This window comes from Ornithodoros turicata, chromosome 6, assembly GCF_037126465.1.
Source record: "Ornithodoros turicata isolate Travis chromosome 6, ASM3712646v1, whole genome shotgun sequence".
Taxonomy (NCBI): domain Eukaryota; kingdom Metazoa; phylum Arthropoda; class Arachnida; order Ixodida; family Argasidae; genus Ornithodoros; species Ornithodoros turicata.
In genome coordinates, this window is record NC_088206.1 from 38706116 (window position 1) to 38718935 (window position 12820).

Below are 12820 nucleotides of genomic sequence, written 5' to 3' on the forward strand. Positions count from 1 at the left end.
CTTGAAGTGCTCGTGGGAAATGTAGAGATTTAGCTGCTTTAAATTTAGGATTGGTCGTAGTTGGGAGTCCTTTTTTGGGACCAGGTAGAACGGGGAGAGGAAGAACGCTTTGTGAACCTACGTGACTGAAATCGCTCCTTTGCATAGCAACTCCTCTACAACGAGCCTCCCGGCTGGTGTGGGTAACTGAGCGTGACAGCGCGAGGTCTGAACCTGCCGCGGGGGAGGGCACGAGAATTCGAGGTTGTACCCTGTTACAGCTTTGAGAACCCAGGCATCCCGTGTGAGATTTAGCCAAGTCCTCCTGCAGGAACTTAGCCTGCCGGCTGGCAAGAGTGAAAGTGGATGACTTACCTCTGGGGCCTCGTGGAGCCCCTCCCTGTGGTCCACCAGAGAAGGGCCTCCATGAAAAGGGCTGGTAGGGGCGGCGGAACGTGCCAGGTGCCGACTGGGCTGGTCGACTGCGTTTTGTGGCTGGTTCCCCCGAGGATGCCGCGGAGGTTGACTGCCGTGCTTCCCGGAGGACTCGTACTGCTTCGTTGCGGGTCCTAATCTGCTCCAGCAGACCCTATCCAAACAGCAGGGTGGAGCCCTCTTCCTGGAGATCTGAGGACACCAGTGGGCGGAGCTCAGGAACCACGCGGCTGAGGATGCCCTCCCTGCGTTCCACACCCAGACAGGAGAACAGCCTACCAAGGTGAGAAATGGTAGCTGCCAAGTGGTTGGCGACCGTCCTCCTGTCTGGGCCCTGCTGTTGGTCCAGGAAAGACTCCCCTGGCACCCCGGTCTGGTCTGGTCCAGTGGCAGAGCAAACCTCCAAAAGAGCCACTAAGGGGCCCAATGCTGATACCAAGGCTGTTTGTGCATCCCTCAGGGATTGGTCTCGGCTTGTGATGGACCCGTGGTCCCTGGTAAGTTCACGGGCTAGAGCCTTCAGTTCCGGGTTCATGTCCGGGACCACGAGCCAGGGGAGCCTGAGGCGAGGGAAGTCAGATAAAGCCTTGCGGCAACGCTCAACCCGTCCCTCAGGACCCCAAAGGGCCTGTACAAACTGCGAGATCGCGGGAGACAGGCCCTGTGGACCTGAGCCAGCCAGGCCCGCTAGCCAGTCGGCTGGATGCGAGTCCCACTCCTGCGTGTAGTTCTTATCGAAATGCTAGCCTGAGCTGGCGCCACTCCTGGGACAGGTGCGGGAGGGTCTGTGCCTGGGGCAGCCGGCACAACAAACTCTTGGGCTGGCAGAGGTGGAAGTCGCGCTTCCAGGGACGCGACCGTTGCTGCGAGCGACTCGACCACGGCCCGTAGGTCAGGCTCGCGGCGAGAACTTTGCGGGGAAGGAGACGACATCGCACCTGCGAAGAAACAGGAGCGGGATAAGTGGCCCCGAAAGATTAAGCGCAAGAGCTGCTGATCAATGCTGTGTACCGCCCTAAGGAAGGTGGAACAAATCGCTCATTCAGACAATGCTCCCGCTGTTGGGAGGGCTATCCTGCACGAACCAGCTGCAAGATAGTCACATTTCAACCACGTAAATTGGTCTTCCAACCCCGAGATTGGCCTTCTGGCCCCGTAATTGGTCTTCCGACCCTGAGTCGGGCCTTTAGGCTCCGAGAATTGGCCTTCCGGCCCCGCAAATTGGTCTTCCGACCCAGAAGTCGAGCCTTTCGGCCTCGAAGTGGCCTTCCCGCTCTGAAAAGTGATATTCCGACCCCGAGAGAGGGTCGTTTCAGCTCTAAGACAGGTCAGTGTAAGTTGTGATCCCGTGGAGGAAGCAACAACAACAAACACGAACAAAAACAAAAACGGGAAGAAAATGGGGAACCTGTCACGGGTAGTTCAAGAACGTAGCACAACGGCTACGACCAAACTGTAGGTTGGGTTGGAGGAACCCGGGACACAGAAACAAACTTACCTTGTTAAGCTAACAAAGGACAAGGAACTTCCGAAAGTAAATCCGTAAATCGCGCGCAAGAGGCTAACTTCGAGACTGACTAGTCAAAGAGGAAAGACGAGTGGGGGTAAAGGAGAGCGGGTTATATACGGAAGTCAGGGGCAGCAGCGACACCTGGGATTTTGTTTGGAACTTGGCTTTGAATTTGAGATCTGACTAGCGAAAAGGAGGAAAAAGCATTTGTAAACCCTGATAGTAAGTGGCGACATATGCAGAAGTATAATCTTTTCTTTTACACTGGATGCCGGAAACCTGGCAGCGCTTTTAGCACTCATCCAGTAGAGTGTCAACGGGAAGGGGGGTCTATTGTTTCATGGGACAACTTTACAATAGTTATTTGAACCGCACTGGGTATCTCCTCGTCCCATGACGTGGTTAGGAGCGCGGATCAAGTACCCTAGACTCAAAGCATTTGGAATTTCGGGCGGCGGATGGAGCTGGTTGGGGCAGATTTCAGACACGTCCATATCGTTTAGTGTACAATAAGGTACAGCGGACAATTTGATGGGCAAGTGTGCAAATATGCTTCGGCTGAGAAAAGTTGAGTCAGAATGGAAGCTGAAATGGAATCGGAGCACTTGGGACCCAGGTCGAAGTACGGTAAATAAATGGATAGAAATGTTGGCTCCCTCAGATTGGGAAATTAATATCAGCGTTACGACGTCATGAGCGAGCACTGGGATGGCAGAAGCGTCAAACACCGGCGGCACGGCAAACCCACAGTACCGTCTTCCTCACACCGTTACACAATGAGGGCGTCAGGGTGGACACTGATGAACGTGAGCATATGATGCCAGTAATACTTTAGTGGTACCTCAGAAAGTTATACATGTGAGTCCGTATTCACCAGCCGACTTGAACCATTGGTTTAGTGACGTCGGGTTTAAATCGATCACGTGATCTCTCCGGCTATGAAGAGCGGTTGACCAAAGGGCGACCACAACGCATGCGCGCTATTGACATTGGCACGAGATGGTTGAGGGGAGGGAGAACGTAGCAGACGACAGGATTGTGAAGAGGAAGGCTCCCGTTTGTTTTTTGATTATGATGTTAACGGAAGAAAAGTTCAGGCGGCGCTGGCGCTGCTGCAGGTGTTTGCGGATCGGGGTGTCGGTAATCGTCGGTTATGCGTTATGCCTACCTCTGTATTTGTGAATGACAAGCTCTGGCATTGTTTTGGTAGGCGTCACCATTCCCCAAGTCAGCTTCACCTAGCGCACGGGTGCATTAGGTGAAGCCCACCTTACAAACCTACCATTGCGGCCAGACTGTACGTAAGTTTCCGCCATGAATGGCGAATTGTAGCAATTTGGTATCAGGTGAAGCCCACTTTACGGAGCCGCTTGTGTTGCTTCGTGTCGTATTCTCCCCTTCTTATCTTTTGTAACATTGTGCATTTTTATTTCGCACGATTTCTTTCTCTTTTTGTTTTTGTTTTGGACCTTCCTTTTTTGTCTTTTTCTCTTGCCTTTTTGTGCTACCACAAAGAATTCCCTGGGGGGAGGGAGGGGGGACGGAGGAACTTACAACTAATAGGCAAAAGACTAGCATAAGGGCAATCGAAAGCTCGGACATGCAGACGGTCCGCTGATGAGGTTTAAATCATTATGATGATAACTCGGGGTGGGGGATATATTTATTAAGAAGAAAAAAGACGGAAAGGTTAGCTCAACCGGGAAAAAGAAGGAAAGGTTAATCGGGTATAGTTCTTGACTACCTAGCTGCGAGTGAAGAGCCGGAACTCCCCCCGCCTGGCCCCGTTCCCCCGTACTCCCATGGTCTGTACTAACCTCTCCTTTGCTTTTCCTTGTTTGTGTTGTGGCGTCGTGTACCCCATAACGGAGTGGCACTTTCAACTTGACAGTAATGAATTTATAGTGTGTAATGTTGTGGAACTTGCGCATATGATGTGGGTTATCAAAGAAAGTATTTATTTACCTCGTGAACACGACCTCGTCTCCGTGGGGTGAACGTCCACCAGTTATAGCCCACCGGTGACGTCACGCTGTGAAGGTCGTCAAGGGAAGGAGCATGTGAGCGCTGGGTTCGGCTCCATGAAAGGTCGCAGCGATTAACAACAACAATAAAAAAAAGAAAAGCAAACAACAGTGGGACATGCGCCTGTACGTCATGATTGCCGGTCAGGTGCGATATTGGATCACGCGGAGCTGGTAATTCTGTTTGTCAGTCTGTATGTTCCAGCCTCAGAACACCCCTTACGGGGCAGCTTGTGTTGCTTCGTATCGTTGTCTCCCCTTCGTATTCTTTGTAAAATTATATGCATTTTTGGCACGATTTCTCCGTCTGTACCATGGGCGTCCCTGTGACTTTTTTTCAGCGTACAGCAAAGAATTCCCGAAGGGAGGGGGGGGAGGGACAAAAGCGTACAACCAATACACCCAAAACAATAGAATGAGGACAATCGAATGCTCTGACATGCAGACGGTCGTCTGATAATGTCCAAATTATTAGACGATATCCGAGTATAATTCTTGACCACCTGCGAGCCTGTGATAACTCGGTTGTCACCAGCTTCAAGGTCAACGCGGCGCAAAGAAAGGTAAAACAAGAGGCCTGAACACTTCCTCCTCTCCCCGCAAATACCGTGGGCTTTCCTTTGCGACAATAAAGTAGACTGGGCTAAAGCCGCATTTTTGCTAATTTTTTAGACTATTTCTGTTGCTATACAGGGCATAGTTTCGGTTGGGTGTGTGGTTATCAGTGGAGGGCTTCATATTTCTGTGAAAACAAAGTGAGGTTTGCTTGGCAGTTTTCAAAGTTGAATTGAAAAAATAAATTTCCTGCAATTAAAAATTGTCCAAAGCCTTCTTCAATCGTCGCAAAAGTTTCCAGAAGGTAATTGCCGAAAGTCCGACAATCCTCCGTCGAGTACCGTAGCCATTTAGAATATTTTATCACCTTAGATGAAACACCCTGTATAGAGGTCTTGGATGGTACGTTTGATGACTCGTGAGGCATACCTAGCTGTTTTGCCTGAGTCATTGCTAGAACAATCGACAAAGCCTGTAAAGTGCAGTTGTAATGATAATTTGCAAATCATTGTACTTTTGACAAATCAAGAAATCATTGTACTTTCGACAAGAACAAAAATGAAGAAACACGCTACCGCTCACTTACTTCTATAAATTTCTGTTACTGTATTTATTGAAATCATCAACAAGTGTTTCAGTTTCTGGTGCTCTAATGTCAATATCTTTTTCACCTCAAGGTAATGAAGAACGCGAGATTGCCTTCCCTATCCGCGCTACAACCTCACCGTTCATCGGATTAGTTGGACGACTCATTACTGAGCATGTCAATAGTTTCCATTTTTATATTTGTCGCACTGCTCAATCTAGAACTCCATACACGGTACTGCTCTCCTCTAGGTTAGGTTAGGTTAGGTTAGACGTTGGGGTACGTTAGTTATACGCTGGGTGTTAGTGCCCGTCACGGGACACACAAACTTCATATTGTGGTTAACTGTTGCGTCCTGCAGATTCATGTGTGTCCCGTTGACCTCGCGCAGGTAGCTTATGCACCTGTAGTCCTCTCATTCGTCCATCGCTACTTTCGTGCCCGGTGCGACGGTCTGCCGAATGAGTGGGCCAGGTGTAAAGAAATCAAGAGCTATACACAGATATCGTCAAAATGGTTTGGCATTATCAGAGCATTCGATTGTCCTCATGCTTGTCTTGTGCATGCATGTCCTGTGTTTATCTGTTGTACGTTCTAACCCCCCTCCCCGTAAATGAATTACTTTGCCCTTGGCTGAAAAAAAGTCACACGGGTGCCCATGGTACAGACGGAGAGGCGAAAAGAAGCAACGTTGCGGTCACTGTCCCGTAATGTTCGTTTTTTTTTTTTCGCTCACTTGCATAGTACAAAAAATGCAAGATAAAAATGCGGAAGTAAAGTTACCAAGGAAAAAGCAAAATAAAAATAAAGAAAAGAAAGCGTGCCAAAAAATGCATTAGCAACATTAGCTGTTCCGTAAAGTGGGCTTCACCTGACATCTCAATGTTACATTTCGCCATTTCTGGCGGAAACGTACGTACAGTCTAGCCATACTGGTCGTTTCGTAAAGGCGGCTTCACCTAATGCACCCGTGCGCTAGGTGAAGCCGACTTGGGGAATGGTGACGCCTACCGTAAAAAGGGAGGCGCTAGATCCTGAGCACTGATCTCGATTGTAAAAGGCTGGATCGCGGATAGGGAGCGCGATCGTGCGGCAACCGGCCGCCATCTTACTGTACCCAAAACAGTCGCCGCAGCGATCATGGCAACTTCTTGCAATTACGGTCGTACCAACCGTACCGGCAATGATACCGGGCCGAAATTTCTACAGGTGAGTCATTCTTTATCAAGGAATAAATAGGCGTCCATTCTGTGCATTTATTTGACAACTATGAAGTGTTTTTTTTTCCAAAACCAGCACTGGGTGCAAGTTGTTTGATCGCTCTTCCGAGGTTCAATCGTACCCACTTGCATTTTACCCGCCGGCAAATACAGTTTGAGTGCATAACATGCTGGAGAGAACATGTTACACTACACTGATAGTGGTGTCATCAATATGTGCGAGCACTCGAGTGCTTTTCTGCATGCATTGCTAGCACGGTACCAAGTGTTCTCTACGGAAGCAAGTGCACAGTCATTTCTTTGAACCACCTTCGCGTATAAGTTCAGTATTACGTCATAATAAGACCAAGATAGTCACCCTTTTTCTTGTATTGGTATTATTTTGTGCCTTGGTTTGATTTGTGACAAAGAATCCTACGTAACGGTGGTGTGGTGTGACTTGGATACCGCCTTTGTGTCTGAGCTGTGTTGTCAGCTTGTTGCGATAATAATAATTTGTATCTTGTCGTGTTATTTGCAGCAGTGTGGTCCCTCAATACAGGTTTCCTCACGGGGGCTACCCAGAGGATCGTCTGTGTCATCGAGCATCACCTGTGTCATCGTCTGATGCGATCGAGCTTACAGATAAGTATCATGTTCCTCATTCACGGGTTCCTACTGTACGAGGAGGAACCACCCCAGTGCACGCACTGTGGTGAGCCTCTCTCAATTTTGTACATTCTCATTACATGTTCACATCATGGAACACATCACTTCAAAGAGCTTTATATACACCTTAGACCCCTTCACCCAGCATTGTGTCTTAGTGATGAAGCTATAATTTCTTTTACAACAGCGTTTAAACGTTGAAATTTTTAAAATATATCAAGATTGTAAACACTGATTTAAACTGATGTTTTAAACATTTATGCGATGCTTTTACTAAACAACATATTTATTTTTAACTAGTTGCAACCTAACAAATGTTCTCTCCTTCACAGCTGCCTCGACATACGCAAGAAATGGGTGCAAAACCTGAGCAGTGCCCACAAACTTCGACCACCGCAGCACCTCCAAAAAGTAAAAGCATATGTGTCACATGAGATTTTTAAAGGTATTCATAGCAGTGATGGCCAGTAGTTAACTACATGTAGTTAAACTACCTGATTGTAGTTAAAAAGTAGTTATCAGCTACTTGCAGAAATGTAGTGTGCAACTACTAGTTAAACTACTATTTCGAGTAGTTGGCTACAGCAGTTAGGTTACTGCAGGCGCCAACTACTTTCGATTTTGCCGCAAGCTTTACGGCATGGCTGTGCTTCCGATTTTTACCTTGAGCTACTTGTTTGATGAGAACGGAGGTGCAGAGCAATTGTGCCGTGCATGTGTACTAAATCTTCACTTTTATCACTGCTTGTGATTCATATTTAGGGGTCTTAGAACGCTATAGAATGGGATTGGTGTTGATGGACAACATTAAGTAGTTATAGATGTAGTTAAACTACACTGCAGTAGTTAAAGAAGTAGTTTTAACTACCCTGCCTGAAAAGTAGTTGAACTACTCGTTAAACTACTCCATTGCAAAGTAGTTAGTAGTTATAGTAGAAGTACTTAGTGGCCATCACTGATTCATAGTATATAATACCTTGTATTAACTGTTGTAGATCTAACCCACCTCTACAGTGTACACCCTCAGGAATTAAAACTCGTTGCGGAACTGTGGTCATTGTTTCAGTTACTAGGCATGCACATATATGCTATAAGAAGAAAATTATTTCTTGAGAATGCACTACTGTTGATCAAACTCATGCAGCTGTAGGTTTACCTTCGGCCTCTTGGAACTCTCTGTAGTTGCCTTAGCTGCAGGAGGAGTGTCCTCCAGCATGTAAACTACTTGCAAAAATATTGACGTATTTAAGGTAATGACACAGTTTGAAGGGTTTCAATTCAGGAAATTTGCAGTGGCAGGGCCTGCCAGAGTGAAACCTACTGAATATTTATGGTGTCGAAGGGGCGGTTCCTTCAGGACAGGAATATCTTGGATGGGAGCAAAAAGCTTGAAATTAACAAAGTGTTGTTTGCATTACGCAATTTCTAATACACTGAACACATAGGCAGCAAAACAAAAATTTAAAGTTCAGCATGTATGAAAATTAGGTGCAACAAATTTACATAGTGTACCTGTACGTTGTCATTTCTGTGATATATATTGTCATTGCAGGGAGGTCACAAAACAATAAATGTATTGTTTTGTCACTTCCCTGCGCATTCATTGTATCTTGAAATGCGTATATGCCAGAATAAATGTTTAACTTGAAAAATGTATATTTTCTTTATTCATAGAGCATAACATCACTTATCTTTACAAAAGCATATCGTGTTAATCTTTGTCACTCAGAATGCACAACCAAGAAAGCCATCTTCCACTCAACATCACGTTTGACAAGATTCAGTTGGTATCATTTCATACACAGGGAACACCAGGGCTCCAGTTTCAAGCTCCAAATCGTCATGTTGCAGTTGGGAAACCGTACATGTGTAGTGCAAGAGAGCCCTCGCACATGAAAATGTAAGATGGGAGTCACTGTTAATGCAAAGTGACTCCTATGAGAGAGACTGACGCTGAAGAAGTGTGCAAACTGCGGAAAGTGCCATAGAGGGTTTTCAGAAATCGTGCCTGGTTTCACAGCAGTGCTACCACATTCCCTTTTAGATGACGATGATAATGATTGGAGTTTCAGATGTGCAGCTGCATTTTTTGCAACGTGCTCCACATAACTAGCATGACAAAGTCAGCAGTGGATGGCAGGCCCCCATCCTTACGCAGCTTTGTTCACGCTGCAGTTCTATTCAGCAAAAGCATGTGAGTACGCGAGAAGGACATTCAATTTCATCTGCAAATAATCAGAGCAAATGAAGGAAGAAGAAAAAAGAAGTGCTGTACTTCAAAAGGATATAAGTCTTGTGTCTCAAGGAGGTGTTACCACTTACTAAATAACTTTATTAAGTTTACATCAACACCTAGATTAACTGGCCTAAGCGTAATCTAATTGCGTGCAGTAATTGTTTGGGGTGCTTCGGTGTGTTCATATTTGCGAGGCATTACATCGAAGACACCACTGTCGTTCACTAAAAGACCCTTTCTTGCTTGATATCAATCAAATTAAACGCATACGCCTGTTTGAAACAACGGCTGTGATTCTACGGGGCGATTTCTTTCTACCATGCGGGTATCCCTTCTGGGACCGTTCTTTGTGGAACAATTTTTGTCCAGAACGCAGCACGGGATATTATATACGTGGTTGTTGTCAACCTCACATCGTTTCTTATTGAAATATTGGCTGGGAAACGTGCTGTAGTACAATTCCCAGCGCTGCACTGCAGTGACGGTCTAGTTTCGGAATGCAAAACATAACGTTATTAAGAATCGAAATGCAGGGCACCTGCGAAACACTGTTAGGATACATCAGTATACTGGCACCTTACAAAATCGCGTGACGACAAACAATGATCAACGCCTGTAGCGCAATAAATACTCACAATCTCTGTTGCCTCCCATTGTTTCCAATGGGCACACGCAGCGTTTTAGGGCCCACCAACATGGCGGCCCGAATGCGTGCCTCTCTCCCACGAGCCCCTCTCCCATACGCGATCCAGCCTTTATACATAGAGATCAGTGATCCTGAGGGGTATCATTCGTTGTGTTCGTACGCCTCGGCGGCGGTGGCTATGAATGTAGTGCCCTGGTCAGCGCATGAAGACATCGATTGTTCTCAGTCGTCGGTTTCGCGCTGTCGTGGGTTGACGTGTGTGTGTGTTGTGCTTCTTGTTTCATGCTAATTACCACATGGAGGTAAGTAATTTTAGTTCCTTGGTGTTTGTACTCCCGAATTTTTAGTGAAGCATTCGCGACCTGTTTCAGCTGTGGTGAAATCAGTTAAATAAGTTCAATTTCGGTAGATTTGCAGGCAACAGTGCTGAATGATGCGACGATCAAATTTGGACAACCAAAAAAGTTTATCTGTTCTCATATAGTCTTCGATAGCTTATAAATAGCCTCAGTGATGATTTAACGTGTGATACAGTTAGAATTTAGGGCTCAAAACTCCGCGGTCAAGCAGCAGTTACGAATGATACCCCTCAGGTTTTAAGCTCAGATCAAGTTACAACAACAGAACGACGTTTTCCTGTTCTTGTGCAGCTTTCGATAGCTTATACAAGCCTCAGTAAGTGACTTAACGTGTGATACAGTTAGAATTTAGGGCTAAAAACCCTGCAGTCAAGCAGCAGTTCCGAATGATACCCCTCAGGTTTTAAGCTTCGACCAAATTACAGCAACCGAACGACGTTTTCCTGTTCTCGTGCAGCTTCGATAGCTTATACAAGCCTCAATGAGTGATTTAACGTGTGATACAGTTAGAATTTAGGGCTCAAAACCCTGCGGTCAAGCAGCAGTTACGAATGATACCCCTCAGGTTTTAAGCTCCGATCAAGTTACAACAACCGAACGACGTTTTCCTATTCTCGTGCAGCTTTCGATAGCTTATAGAAGCATCAGTAAGTGATTTAACGTGTGATACAGTTGGAATTTAGGTCTCAAAACACTGCAGTCAAGCAACAGTTACGAATGATACCCCTCAGGTTTTAAGCTTCAACCAAATTACAGCAACCGAACGACGTTTTCCTGTTCTCGTGCAGCTTCGATAGCGTATACAAGCCTCAATGAGTGATTTAACGCGTGATACAGTTAGAATTTAGGGCTCAAAACCCTGCGGTCAAGCAGCAGTTACGAATGATACCCCTCAGGTTTTAAGCCCCGATCCGATTTGAACAATCAAACAATATTCTTCTTTTCTCATGTGGCCTTTGATAGCTTACAAATGCCACAGTGAGTGATCAGATGGTTTAATTTTCAAAAATTATAGAGGATTTTATGAATGACATTGCCAAAACCTTAGGCTTGCAAATGATAATTACGGAGAGTGAAATGCTATCCAGCATGTTAAAAGCTGCAATCTTGAAGCTTTTTGTTGCCTAAATGCATTTCTTTCTATTGTTTCCAGGTGGAACCCCTGTAGCTGACCAAAAAGGCCAGGACTGTCAGATGCGATATATGAATTGGGTATGGGATAGAGAGAAATATTGGGATTCTATTGGAGAATTTGCATACCCCTGCTTATGCTACTCCTCACAAGGCCAACCAAAGCAGGCACCCAATTGTTCTCGTGCTGAGCTGACAGATTCGTAACTGACATGCTTTACTTATAATTCTCAGTAATTTCACACTACTCACAATTATGTTTTACTTTCAGTTCAAGTTCTTCAAACAGAGCTGACCCAACAGAAGGCCTCTGGTGGCACACTGTAATCAAGTGCGCCACTCCCACAGGATTGGCCTTTTGCATTCATGTCTGAATGCTGTCCAGGGCATCCCACAGGCACCAGCTGCATGACGATGCCCCACCCCACGGATTGTCTTATGCCAACAGTGTGCTCCCGTAGGGAACTATAGACACTAGAAGATGGACTGTGGTCATGCTAAGGAATTCTTCAGTAGCTTCATGGTGCACTAGAGAAGAAGCAGCAGACCTGGACGAAGTAAACAAACGGCCCTTGTCAGGGCCACCATATGTTTGCCAGAATGGCTAGCGTTCTGCTGGTAGAAGAAACCCTGACGGTGATAGAAGATCACTGAACTAACCATAACTCAAGCATGATGGCTACAACAGTGCTGATAGAAAACAATCATTACAGTTGCAAATGCCATACATTTCACTAAGCACTGTATTTTTGATGACAGTAATATTTAGAGTTGAAGGAGTCATGTTCTTCCACTTTTTGGATGGTCAAAGTATGCATCACAGAACACATTGCTAAGGTGAACAGTATGTGGAACCGACTATAACTCCTGTTATTCATTCGCACAGAAAATATGAAGCAGAAAATGTCGAGGTTGTTGCGAGAGACCTGTACTATGTCTGTTCTATGTCTTTTGCAAAAGCTATCACCGTTTCTCAACAAAAGTGAGGTGGAGAATGTACTGGACGCCTCCATTTTTCCCCTTTCTCTCCGTACTGTAAAGGTAGTTCTTTTTGTGTAGTCCAATAATACGAGAATTTGAAAAAAGGTCTTTGGGTGTACTTGACATAATTGTGTGCCAGTCTATATCATTGAACCCCCGTGGCACTGAGGACAAAACTTTACCTAGACAGTATATTTGGGTCCTAAGAACGCCATTGGAGCCACAGGGCATATTGACTTTCGACCACATCATGCAGGGCCACAAGGAAAAGAAACGATTGTAGTTACCATAAAACTTTGGTATATCATACATAACATTGTACGCAAAACAGGACCGACATAGTTATTGTGGAGCCGGATAGTGGATAACACCAAAAATTAATGGGCTTACTAGGCTAACGCCAATAAATGGGCGGCCTTCCAAATAGAGTGCTGATAGTATGAAAAACTATTCGACCTTCACAAAGGCTTAGGAGAATGTTCAGTAGCACTCCGAATTATCCATTTACTT

The 12820-nt window shown here is 45.7% G+C and overlaps 1 long non-coding RNA gene across 1 annotated transcript; it reads left to right on the forward strand.

The window, feature by feature from the left end:
- Window positions 1–10000: 10000 nt before the first annotated feature.
- LOC135396562 (uncharacterized) lies at window positions 10001–12105 on the forward strand. The gene is made up of 3 exons (XR_010423441.1): window positions 10001–10141; window positions 11352–11410; window positions 11601–12105. It is a non-coding gene; the product is annotated as an uncharacterized LOC135396562 (long non-coding RNA).
- The last annotated feature ends 715 nt before the right edge of the window (window positions 12106–12820 follow it).